Genomic DNA, 12,581 nt, shown 5'->3' with positions numbered 1-12,581 from the left:
AACAGGCATTTTTTTCTGTGCATTACCCAGGTACAAGGCTTTGCCCTGTAGGAGAACAAATATACAGAGCATTGAGTTCCTGTTTCAAAATGATTGTGCTCAATGTTGCTCATAAACAGAGAGAAACACAAACTGACATTAACATTCTAGATTTGAGTAAAACTGACTTTAAGGCAGCTGTAGAAAATTCAGGAGGAGGAGGAGGAGGAGAGCAATTCTGGAAGGAACTACTAAGTACTGGAAAGCTGCATCTTGTTCAACACAGTGTAGACCCAGTAATTACAAACCAACCATTTTAACCTTGCTGGTGGGGATAGTTGAATAAACAATAATGGGAACAGAATTAAAACACTCCCTTGGGCAAGTGTGCATTGAAATGGAAAACCAATCAGGGAATTGTTAAAGTGAGATAGAGATTTTTGATGAAATAATAGACTAGGAAATGCACTTGGTGAGGAATCTATTCACTTCCAGAGGAGATTTGATAAGGTGCCACTTCACTAGCCTTGTCATCAAGATTGAAAGACAACAGAATTAAAGAAGCTGTAACAGGATGGGTAAAATGGCACAGTAGTGTAGTGGTTGGCCCAATGCTCTACCATACAGGTGACGTGGGTTCAATTCCCACTGCTGCCTGTAAGAAGCTTGTACATTCTCCATGTGGGTTTCTTCCAGGTGCCCCAGTTCCCTCCCACAGTCCAAAGACCTACCTACTGGTTTGTAGGTTAATTGGTCGCTGTAAATTTTGCTGTGATTAGGCCAGGATTAAATTGGAGGATTGCTGGTCAGCATGGCTGGAAGGGCCTATTGACTGACTGTGGGGTTTCCTAGGAATCCATTCTAGCTCCTGATGCTAATGAAGATTGAAAAAGAGTCAATATTACAGATGAATGACCAACACCTACTGGAATTGGCCAGTTCTATTACAAACAGTGAGGGAAACCTGAAGCTTTTGAATCCTGTGTCGAATATTATTATTATTCCTCTCCATGCCCTGTGGACGTTGCCATTGCTAAGCATTTTGGTCTGTTTTTTATGAGGCCAAGTTGCTAGTTCGATGCTCAATCCAGCATGGCTGGTTTCGATCCTGGGATTCCTCGCCTCGTAGTCCAGTGCTGATGCCACTACACCACTGGCTGGCTAAGTCCTACGTCTCAAATATGACAAAACAAATGACGAGGTGCATCCAATGAGGCTTCTATTGGACGATTATAATGGAGTCCTCGGCAAAGACCTCATTTTTATCTCTCTAACGTTCTTTAACTTCCCTCATTAAATTATCATCCAGATCACTTAATTTTATCATTTTTGATTTTGCCCCGCTGTTGGTTGCTAAACATGAACGCAACTGAGTGCTGGTCGGTCAGCAAGGTGAACCTTTTGCTGGCGAGATAGTGCCTCCAGTGCCTAATAGCTTCCACTATGGCCTGGGCTTCTTTCTCCACCGCGGATTGCCGAATTTCAGGGCCTTGAAGGGTACGAGAGAAGAATGCTACTGGCCTGCCTGCCTGATTGAGGGTAGCAGCCAGCGCAAAGTCGGAGGCGTCACTCTCTACTTGGAAGGGAATGGTCTCGTCCACCGCATGCATCGCTGTTTTGGCAATGTCCCCTTTAATGCAGCTGAAGGCCGCACAGGCCTCGGCTGAGAGGGGAAATGTGGTGGACTTGACCAGGGGGCAGGCCTTGTCTGCATAGTGGGGGACCCATTGTAACGAAACCCAATTTCCCTCGTGATCAATAAAGTATGTCTGTCTGTATGAGCAGCTGGTGCAGATCGCAAGTCCTGGTTATGTGACCACTGACACCAGGCAGACAGTCTCTGAAGAGTGTTGATAATGGCAGGGGTAAAGACATTGCCCAGAAGAAGGCAATGGCAAACTAATTCTGTAGAATTTGCCAAGAACTTAATTGGTCATATAAAGACTGTGATCGCCCACGTCGTACAACACGGCAAAGTTTGTTGTCTTTTGTACCTTGGCTGTTTGCCAATCTCTTCTGTGCAGTTTTTCATTGAGTCCATTGTGCTTCTTTGGACTTATTTACTGTGAATGCCAGCAAGAAAATGAATCTCAGGGTTACTGTATATATGGCGACATCACTGTACTTTGAGAATAAATTCTTTGAACCTTATCTGTCACTCTTCCTATTGCATTAAACATGCTGAGGAAGGTTCAGAGAACAGCGGGGACATTCCACACCCCTCTGAGTTATGTCGCCGGGACTCATTTATAGAATGTAACGGGTACCTACCTGATGACCGTTGGAAAGAGTTCAGGTATGTGGAGGAACAAACAGGAGAACGCTGCCGAGATGCTGCCCGTACCGACTGCAGTGAGTAGAGAGTGTAAGGTCTGCATCTCTGTAACAGAGGCCACGCTGTAGACATTACTCTTATTAAAATAGGAAGCTTCAAGAGCCTTAGTCCATTGTATGTGGCCTATCAGCGGCATCAAGGGTGTCTCACCAACAGGAATTCCTCGCAGGTCAGTGGCGGTTATTTAAAAAGGAAGCTTTGAGAGTGTTAGTCCATTGTACGTGGCCTAACAGTGGCCATAACCGGAGCACCACTCATGACTTAAATAGCAGGGAAAGTTCAGGCATAAAAGGGAGTCACTGCCTAGTGGTGCGGTCATCAAAGGAGTGATCTGAGGCAGAGTGTAGGGCTTTGGCTCATTCGGGCTTCAACGATAATGGGTCGAGGCGAGGTTGGTTACTTGTGAGGAATAGAAACAGGAAGTGTGTGTATGAGGCCGGTGTTCTGTACTGGGTGTCAGATGTGGGAAGTCCAGGAGACTCCCTGCCTCCCGGATGGCAACATCTGCGCCAGGTGCGTCGAGCTGCAGCTCCTTAGGCACCATGTTAGGGAACGCAGCTTGATAACCTTCGTCTGGTCAGGGAGAGTGAGGAGGTGATAGAGAGGAGCTAGAAGCTAGTAGTTACACCGGGGCCTCGGCAGACAGATAAGTAGGTAGGAGTCAGGAGGGAAGGGCAGGAGTCAGATACTGGAGAGTACCCTGTGGCTGTCCCCCTTAACAATAAGTACTCCTGGGGGAAGCATCAGTGGCTGCACCTCTGACACAGAGTCTGGCCCTGTGGCTCAGAAGGGTAGGGAAGGGAAGAAGGCAGCAGTAATATAGGACTCTTATAGTTAGAGGATCAGACAGGCAATTCTGTGGACACGGGAAAGACACACAGATGGCAGTTGGGTACTATCTGCCATCTGGGTACCAGGGTCTGGGATGTTTCTGATTGCGTCCACAATATCCTAAAGTAGGAAGGTTAACAGCCAGAGGTTATGGTACATATTGGTACCAACGACTTAGGTAGGAAGAGGAGGAGGTCTCAAAAACAGAGTAGAGGAAGTTAGAGGAAAGTTTTTTTACTCAGAGAGTGGTTGCTGCTTGGAATGCACTGCCTGAGTCAGTGGTGGAGGCAGATACACTAGTGAAATTTAATAGACTACTAGATAGGTATATGGAGGAATTTAGGGTGAGGGGTTATATGGGAGACAGGGTTTAAGGGTCAACACAACATTGTGGGCCGAAGGGCCTGTACTGTGCTGAACTATTCTATGTTCTATGTAATAGGAAAAGAAGCCCAGACACCGTTTGAGGGCTCTGAGGGTGTTGAGAAGAGGGAGTTCCAACAGGGGGCGCATACGGTCCGGGTCAGGGCCAATGACTCCGTTCTCCACGACACAACCAAGGATAGCAAGTCGGGTGGTTCCGAGCACACACTTGTCCCTGTTATAGGTAAGGTTAAAAGCTTTGGCTGCTTGGAAAAATTGTTGGAGGTTGGTGTCGTGATCCTGCCAGTCGTGACCGCAGATGGTGATGTTATCCAGATAAGGGAACGTGGCCTTCAGTTGGCACTGGTCCACCATCCAGTCCATTTCCCTCTGGAAGATAGAGACACCATTCGTGACACCAAAGGGGACGCGCAGGAAGTGATAGAGCCTGCCGCCCGCCTTGAAGGCGCTGTAGGGGCAGTCCTCCGGGCGGATGGGGAGCTGATGGTAAGCGGATTTTAGGTCTATGGTCGAGTACACCTTGTACTGAGCTATCTGATTGACCATATCCGCGATGCAGGGTAGGGGGTACGCGTCAAGCTGCGTGAACCTATTGATGGTCCGGCTATAGTCCACGACCATCCTATTTTTCTGCCCGGTCCAAACAACGACCACCTGGGCCCTCCAAGGACTTGTGCTTGGCTCAATGATCCCCTCCCTGAGCAGCCGCTGCACCTCCGACTTGATGAAGGCCCTGTCCCCCACGCTGTAGCTCCTGCTTTTAGTTGCCACAGGTCAGGGGTCAGGTTGGCGAACAGTGGTGGGGGAGAGATCTTGAGGGTGGAGGTGTCTGTAGTGCGTCTGATGGCACGGTGTTTGGTGGGATGTGCGGGTTGGTGTGTGAGTGTGTGGTCAGTAGCGGGGTATGTGACGAATTCCCACAGAACTGGGGATTTATGACAGTGATTGGTGGGAGGGGCCTGTCATACTCCATTGTCACACTTTTCAGGTGGCTCTGGAAGTCGAGCCCCAATAGCACAGGGGCACACAGTTGAGGCATGACCAGTAAGACAAAGTCCCGATATTCTGTGCCCTGCACCACTAGTGTCGCTGTTGATAAAATTGATGCACCATCAATAACTCTAGGAGACTGGAAGTGAACGATAGGCTTTTATTAACAGCAAAAAGGGAGCACGACATGTTGAAGACTGAGGGAGGAGCAGTGCCCCAATCACCTTTATACAGGGGTCTGTGGGAGGAGCCACAGGAGCAGTCAGCAGAGGGGCGTGTCCAGACAGGTATAGATAGTTTACAACACATTCTTTAACTTCCCTCATTAAATTATCATCCAGATCGCTTAATTAACTGCTTGGCACCACAACAGCCCTAGTCTCACACTATCAGAAATATTCCCTTTGTTCCATCCTCGGAGTGGCAAATCTTTGTGAAAGCATATGTCCAAATTGGTGATAATCTTCTAAAATATTCTCTCATGTGCCATTGAGAGATAGAGCTGAGATATTAATGAATTACTAACAATAATTATGGACTTTTTTTTAAAGGAGAAAGAACAAGCCCCATTTTACTATTAGTACATCTCACTGCTCCCAGGATGTTAAAAAATCATTTGCTGATAATAATAATCATTATGTATCTTTTTATTTTGGGTGGGGTTTAAAGAATCGAGAGGTGCCATATGCCACATGCAAGCAAAGATTTTGCATGTACCATCTTGGGCACACGTGCCATAGTTTCACTAACCATATTCTACCCATGTTGTGGTTTCTTGAAATAACCAGGAGACGCAGAAGATTCTTTGAGAAGTTTAAGCCTTTATTTGCAAACAAAAGCTGAGACAATTAATGAGCGTGTCACTAATTGCCCGCCGAGCCTAGTACACAGTATTCTTTATAGTACTTTCTTATCTGTTACATTAGCATATACTTGTTCTAGTGCCTTGCCTGGTTTTCATACCATCTCACCATCCTGTCTAGTCTACTCCTTGGAACATGTGTCCCCCTTCCTGGCTTTGACTGGTTCCCATACCATCACACCACTCCAAGACCCTGTCTACCACCGTTATCTCTACATGCTTACTTTCACTGTTAGCTACATTCTTAAGGCACTGATGCATTCAATAGTACAGAGGCAATACAGAGATTACATTCTGGCCAATAAATTGGATACATAGCAAATAGCAAACACAAGGCTGGCCACACAGCAAACGATGCAACTTTATTCTCCAATACCCCCTTTCCTTTCTGCAACTTAAAATCAATTTATTTTCTCACTTCCCAGACTTGACCAAAAAATTTGATCTGTTTCCTCCTGCATAGATGCTCCTTGATTTGCTTTTTCCAGCATTTTCAGTTTTTATTTCAGATTTCTAATTCTTTTGATTTTTACAAAGATCTAAGAATTGTAAAACTTCTTTGTATCACTTTTCTAGTCTTTGCTTCCTCTGATTTACACATGTATTGCTTTACATTTCTGTATTTATAACAAATCCAAGTTTATGGTCATAGACATACAGAAAAATGTCATGAAAATTAGCTTTTCACAGCAGCAGCACAGTACATTACAAATATGACAGACATAAACTTAAATTGACATAAAATACACAAAACTTAAATGACAAAATAAATGTAATGACATTATTTCAAGGTGAGTAGAGAAAAAATATATGGTCCAAAGCAATATTAGAGCTTTTTAGGTCAGTTCAAGAGCCTTGTGCATTTTGGAAGAAGCTGTCGTTGAATTTTGAAGTCTGGATCTTCAGACATCTGTACCTCCCTTCTTGATGACAGCATTGAGAAGAAGGCTTAGCCCAGATGATAGGGGCTCTTAATCATGGGGATTGCCTTCCTGAGATATCACTTCTCGTAGATTCTTCAATGGTGGAGAGAGATGACAGAAATGGCCAAGTCCAATTTTCTTTTATATATAAAACTCTTAACTTTCACATTTAAATTTTTCCTTTTTGAAATTGCTGGCAGTTTGTAATCCCTTGTTTAAGTAGTTTAAGCTTTCCTTAATGGCACTAAAAATGCCATCTGTACTCCTTCCCATAGATGCTGCCTGGCCTGCTGATTTCCTCCAGCACTTTGTGTGTTGCTTCGATTTCCAGCATGTGCAGCTTTTCTCTTGTATGTAATAAGTATTCTCTGTTTTCCACACTGCATACAATGCATTCTCTCATTCTCCCCCAACTTCAAGCAATTTCCTGACCACCAACCAATCCTGTACCATCCAATATTCTTTAACTCACTCCCAATCACCATCTCACTCTTCTCTCTTCCATCATCCATTTAGACTCTCATCCAGCAGATCCTCAGCCAAATCTCTATCAGCTATTCCAGACTTCAATCACCACCACACAAGGTGTCAATCTCTCTGATGGAGATGGTTGGTGTTTCCAAGTCAAAAGCTTCTTTTTAAGAAGACAGCGTGGGAATATTTGGGGTATTGGCAAGAGGGGTACTGATAAAGTGATAAATTTTAAAGACAGTTTAGTTTATTCAATGAAATTTCTAAACATGACTAGCAGAATTTCGAGATGAATTTTCTACTTCCTACAGCATCATCACCATAGAGGCATCTTCCCTCATCAATGTCATATTAGCAATGTAGTGGAAAAGACTTTCTCTCTAAAAATGAAGAAAATTCAACATCTAGAACCTTGTGATTTTATATTGAAGAATTGAGAAATTACTTCATACTCCTTTTTTAAAATGAATTAATCATTGGAAACTTTTGTGAGTGTGCCTCTGGTTTTCTGATAAAAAGCTCTCAGTGGCTATAACCTTTACCCCTCCTTACAGTCATAAAGAATAAATGCAAAACCTGCAACAACCTCAATCTTATTTTTATCTATGGATTAGATTTAAAGCAGATAATTAGAGGTATCAACAGATTTCCACAGGCATTTTTAAAAATGCAACAACTTTCTGCTCTAGTCAACAGTGGAAGCCACGAGACTAAAATAACAGAATAATTAATTGATTCCAAATGGTTCCAGACAAGGAAAAACTGATGCGAAAGAATTATCTCTAACTAAAGTAAATGGAAGAACAGCTGCTAAAAGGGGATCCCTATCAATAAATTAAGGTGATTACAGATTATAAACCCCTTTTTGTACTGATTACTATACATATAAACTGAGCTTTAATGTATTTCTGCACCGCAGGTATAACATAAATGGCTCCCTGATGCTTCTGCCTTGTACACAGCATGAGAAATTTAGATTGAACTTGTTAAGATCTTGTTTAAAGCTAACAAAGTCTCCCAAAGGCAAATACTCCATTCTGCCCTTTTGTCCCTTTTAAGTGTTATGATGGTTCAGATGTAGCAACCTCAATCTCCAGGTCAAAACTTCCTGGTTTCAGATTCCTGTTCTGAGATTTGAATTTGGTCTGTACCTCACTACAGCACTTTAATAATCTATGTACATAGAACTCTTTGGACCTACACTGCAACAAACATTTTAGCTAGCACTGATATATTTAGGTATAATATGATTGCACTGAAATTCGTTTCCTTCAATTTTCCTGTTCTTTTAATGAATTAATGTTAATTTTTAATGTAACATTTCCATCTGTTCTGCTTACAATTTAACCTCTTGGAATTATCAGCAAAATGAACCAGCTGCATGATTTTTTTATCCTAACATGTATTTCAGATCTTGACAGCGACAGTGCGTCAGCCTTTGGTTCCACACCACCAGGTTCAGGAAGTTATTACACTTCAACCATTAGGCTCCTGAACTAGCATGGATAACTTCCTCAATACTGAACTAATCACTGAACACAACCTATGGACTCATTTTCAAGGACCTTACAACTCGTATTCTGAGTATTTTTTTTTACAATTTATTATTATTTGTTTGATTTGTATTTGCACAGTTTGTCTTTTGCACATTAGCTGTTTGTCAGTCTTTGTGTATAGTTTTTTATTGCTTTTATAGTGTTTCTTTGTTCTATTATGAATGTCTGCTAGAAAATGAATGTCAGGGTAGTATGTGGTGATATATATGTACTTTGATAATAAATTTTCTTGGAACTTCGAACTCTGATTTACCAGTAAGTCTGTATGTCACTTGTCAATAGTGTCCCACGGGTCACATCGTGGCCAGTGGTTCTCCTCTGTATCCACAGCCAGTTTCATTTCATGACCTTCAGCTTAATTCCTCTCTTACGAAGGACTTCATAAAATGTTAGCTGAGAGGCTACATTGACTTAAATGAGCCTGAGATCTGTGGATTTGAGACACTTGAGGAGAATATTCTCACATATGGTAAAGACCAATGAATAAGAAATTTCTCTCCCATATTTATAAAATATTTTAAAGTTCAGTTTAATATTGTCTAAGATTTTTCTCTTCTCCATACAACTTTTCTTAACTTACTCCTGTACTTCACATATGCGCAATGAGAGCAGTAACACAAGCTGATTAACTGGGTTAACAGTCAAAGATCTTGATTCAGAACTCAACTTTGAACCCCAGAGAAACAGAGTCAGCATTTAAGAATACTGAAGAAAGGCCATCATTGATATTAATTCAATCTACAGATGCTGTCTGACCTGCTGATTTTTTCCCCCAGCTCTTTCTGTTTTTATGTCTGATTTCCAGCATCTGCCTTTTGTTCAGGATTTCAAACACTGACTCATTTCTTGTTGGAATGAAGACTGAAGTCCGCTATTCATGTATCTTAAGTCTCTCCATTTGCCCATCACAGCATTAAGATTTTTCAACTTTGCTTTAAATTAAAATCTACTAATATTTCTCCTGTATTTTCTGTATTATCCTGCATTACCTTTGAAATTTTCATTAAGTTTTCTCACCTAATGTTTCTCAGTGTTTGGAGCTCAACACAATTCCAGTTTAGATGAAGGGCTAGCAATGTTTTTCCAAATGAGGACAGTGTTGAACTTGGAGCAAAATCATGGTCCGCTCCTTTTGTCCTTGATGGTGAGCTAGGCTTTAACTTTTAGAAAAGTTTCTGGAGTAGCCTGGTGTGGTGAACTACTTATACCTGTTTGGACACGCCCCTCCCGCTGACTGCTCCTGTGGCTCCTCCCACTGACTGTGGCTCCTCCCACAGACCCCGGTATAAAGGCGATTGGAGACACCGCCCCGGCCTCAGTCTCCAGGATGCAGTGTGGTGGTCAATTGCTGCTTGTTCTTTCTTCCAGCCAATAAAAGCCTATATCTCGCCTCTCGTCTCCGAGAGTTATTGATGGTGCATCACCTGGACAATTAAGTCTTTATCTGAATGACTTCTCCTCTAACTATGTAGCACTGGAGTATCATCCTAGGTGTCCCAATACTGCAGCATGGTAGCAACCTTCAGTGAGGCCTGGTAAATAGGCCTCAAATGCAAACATGTTTGGCCTCTGTTCTCAGAATACTCTTCCAGCTTTTGACAGATAGCAAAGTTAGCAGTGCAACATTACCCTCAAAGACTTTAAGGATTCAAAGAGTTTTTAAATGTATGTAGTAATTATAGACAATCAAAACTATTCAAATAGTTATTCAATAATAATAGTTAACATTAGAAATATTAAATATGAAATTGTTATATATTTATCAAAATAACAATTACTAAATTCTAATCTCACTCAAGTAGTGGAAAAAATCTGCTTGCATTTAACCTATCTAAATCCCTCATAATTTTGAATACCTCGATCAAATCTCCCCTCATTCTCCTATGTTCCAAGGGATAAGGTCCTAATCTATTCAACCTTTCCTTATAACTCAGATCCACAAATCCTGGCAAATTTTCTCTGTATTCCCTCAATCTTATTGATATATTTCCCATGGGCAGGTGACCAGAACTGCACACAATACTTCAAATTAAGGCTTACCAACTTCATATACAATTTCAACATAACATTCCAACCCCTGTACTTTGATTTATGAAGGCCAATTTGCCTAGCTACCTGATTAAGAAGACGCTTTTAAGGAATTATGGATATGTATTCCCAGATCCCTCTGTTCTACTGCACTCCTCAGTGCCCTACTGCTCATTGTGTAAGTTCTACCCTGTTTTGTCCTTCCAAAGTGCAACACTTCACATTAAATTTGCCTTTAAAGAAAAAAAGTGGTTTCAATGGACTCTGTTGAGGAATAATTATTAGAATTTACAATGTGCTGCTGACATTATTATTTCCCAGTGTCAACTTGTTTTATTTTCTCTTAATAGAATTTAAAACCTTCTCCAGTTTTAATTGTTTCCAAGCTACCTGTAAAATTAAAAACATCTGAATTAGTTAAAGCCTTAGTACTGCAGAAATCCAAAAGGAAATTAAATTGCCTGTTCTATTCACAGTAGCTCTTCTTTACTCCAACAGTATTTATATAACTTTGAGTGTTGTTGTGGTATTTCCTTTTACAAAATATATCTGAAGCACAAAGTGTACACAGTTCTTGTAGCCACATGTATCACTTTACTTGCTCACATGTTCAGAAGCTCCACAGTAACAGAGTAAGCTTAAAAAGCAGAAAGGATTCATGTGTATTTTACTCAAACAATTTCAATAAAATTATTTCTCCCTGAAACAGAGCTCTAAAGACCATAAGATTTAGGAGCAGTAGTAGTCCATTCGGCCCATTCAGTCTGTTCTGCCAATCATGGGCTGATCCACTTCATCCAGTCATCCCCACTTCCCTGCTTTCACCCCATACTCTTTGATGCCCTGGGTAATCAAGAACCTATCTATCTCTGCCTTAAATACATCCAATGACTCGGCCTCCACAGCCACTCATGGCAACAAATTCCACAGACTTACTCCACAGAATTCCACAAATTCCACAGAATTCCTCTGACTAAAGTAATTTCTCCACATCTCAGTTCTAAAAGGATGTCCTTCAATCCTGAAGTCATGCCCTCTTGTCCTAGAATCCCCTACCATGGGAAATAACTTTGCCATATCTAATCTGTTCAGGCCTTTTAACTTTTGGAATGTTTCTATGAGATCCCCCCTCATTCTCCTGAGCTCCAGGGAATACAGCCCAAGAGATGCCAGATGTTCCTCATACAGTAACCCTCTTATTCCTGGAATCATTCTCGTGAATCTTTTCTGAACCCTCTCCAATCTACTGTAGCTAACAATTTTCATGGGAAATGGCTGATGGCAATGTTTTGACTGATAAAAGGAACTACTAATTTTAACCATGGATATCTTAAGTAGTTCAATGCACACTTCTAATCATTGAATCATACAAGTGTTTGAAGGAATAACTAACAGTATTAAGTCTTAAACGTGTTCTCATGCAATTAAAATAATTTTAGAATTAAAATAATTTTCTTCTTTTTGAAACAGTGTTTGAAAATAGGCTGGGAATAAGCTGGATTGGATCCACTTATTCAATGTTAATTTCTGAGGTGTTGGTATCAGGAAATCAAAGTGACTTTGAAGCTGTCCAGTAGCAAGAAACCATGATAGAGCCTGGTTTATATTTATTTAATGAAAGGCATTCATACTGCAATATTGGTCTTTGTAAGATTTATCAGCAGCAAAAATAAATATTTCTAGCTGATAAAGAGCTAAGAAATAGGTAAAGCATATTTATCGTTTCTGTTTGATTAAAAACCTTTAGTAGTGAAACCTATATGAGAAATTTAGTTGATCATTTAACTGCAAAGATCATAAATAATTCCTTGACTTTTTCTTGTTAAATCATCTTTAGCAATACAACATAGAATGTGCCTTAGTCTTTCAGATCAATCTACCAAGAAGACATAGTATCCTCTGTACAAAGCTAAGTTACCAATCCCTCATTAGTTCATGCTTTTCCATACAAGTAGATCTTCCCTTCAGAATCTTCTCCAGTAACTTCAATACCTCTGATGTGAGGCTCGCCAGTTTCCTGGTTTGTCTCTGTTGCTCTTCTCTTCTCTTGCCTCAGTCAATAATCTAGAATAGATTGCTTCAGGGCCTGGGGACTTTTCCATATTAATGTTCCTCAGCAGATCCTACATGCTCTCCTTAATATCAACATGTCATAGCTTATCAGCATAACCCTCCATGTTCTCAATATCCTTCTCCTTGTGAACACCCATAGGAAGTACTTG

Source organism: Hemitrygon akajei, chromosome 1 (genome assembly GCF_048418815.1).
Source record: "Hemitrygon akajei chromosome 1, sHemAka1.3, whole genome shotgun sequence".
Taxonomy (NCBI): Eukaryota; Metazoa; Chordata; class Chondrichthyes; order Myliobatiformes; family Dasyatidae; genus Hemitrygon; species Hemitrygon akajei.
This window is presented reverse-complemented; position numbering follows the sequence as displayed.